Below are 1,279 nucleotides of genomic sequence, written 5' to 3'. Positions count from 1 at the left end.
ATGGGCATCCACACTTTGAAGTATAAGGAATTAGTTTTAGATTTTAAAAGTATGAAACTGTTGGTCAATTATTCTGATATCAGTCAAGGTTAAGCAATTTCCATTTTTGAAGGATGTAATGGCTACTTCAGCAAATAAATTGTTCATTCCTTGTTTGAATACACTTCAGATGTTTCAGATTGCATCATGATATTAATATAGGCTGTAATATACTCAGTTTCAGTTTGAGATTTATAAGTTCCACTGTGTCATTTTAGTCAACGGAAACTAAGGCTCCAAGGTTAGTTATAACCATATTCTGGATTTTCTAAGTACGTTCTATAGTCTATGGTAAGGCTGCGATTTCACTAATGAGCTTATAAAGGAAGTGTTACCAAATGCTGGAATAAATATCACTGTCGGTCAAAGGCGCACGCATGCTTAGAGCATCCAATTGTATAATTCTAGACATGAACCGAACCAATGATAAGTAATTGAAAGTCTTTAAATAGTGATTAGATTTTATATCTTCCAATATCTTTAGGCTGATTTGTTTTGGATTCTGATGTGCACGGAAGGGCTTTGTCGTAAGTTCTAAATGCATTTGTCTCAAACAGTATCACAACTCCCTCGAACAAAAAAAGAAAAGTTTTTAAAATACGAAGGCCAAGGAATGTCACTGAAAATCTAAGCATCTTTAAGAGACCTTTTGTTGATCGGAAATCCAATAAATTTGAGTAGGTTTCAAGTGGGTATGTATCTAATAGGGTTTTATTCATTAGTAGAATGTAGATTTTGTAATTTCCGTATATTCTCTTTGAAACTTAATGAAAACACAATTTATCGTGTATAAAAATGTTCTACAGAGATTTTGAAGCTTATTAATCTATCACTCATAAAAACTTCACAGATGAACTTCCAAGAACTTATATTTCACTTTCAAACCTAATCTATCTATTACATTTCCCAGACTTCCCTATCATACAACCCTAAGAATCATAATAATGTTACATTTGCAGTCATCGTAAGAGATTGCTATAATTTGAATTGTGTGGTTCTGTGTGGGATTTTTTTCCAAACGATTTTCGGTACAACTATATTCGTAAGAATACTTAATTCCTATATCATATGGTTAAGAAAACTGCCAATGCATTACTGTTTTTCTTTTCTTTTTCTTTCTTTTTTTTCTTTCTTTTATGATCAAGAGAATCTGTTCTGTTCTGTATGGGGTTTTCAATGATTGCTAAAATTACTGTATGTTTTTGCTTTTTTTTTTCTTAATATTTTTGCCTTCTTCTTT

Source organism: Palaemon carinicauda, chromosome 1, assembly GCF_036898095.1.
Source record: "Palaemon carinicauda isolate YSFRI2023 chromosome 1, ASM3689809v2, whole genome shotgun sequence".
Classification (NCBI taxonomy): Eukaryota; Metazoa; Arthropoda; class Malacostraca; order Decapoda; family Palaemonidae; genus Palaemon; species Palaemon carinicauda.
Note: the sequence above shows the minus strand (reverse complement) of the source record.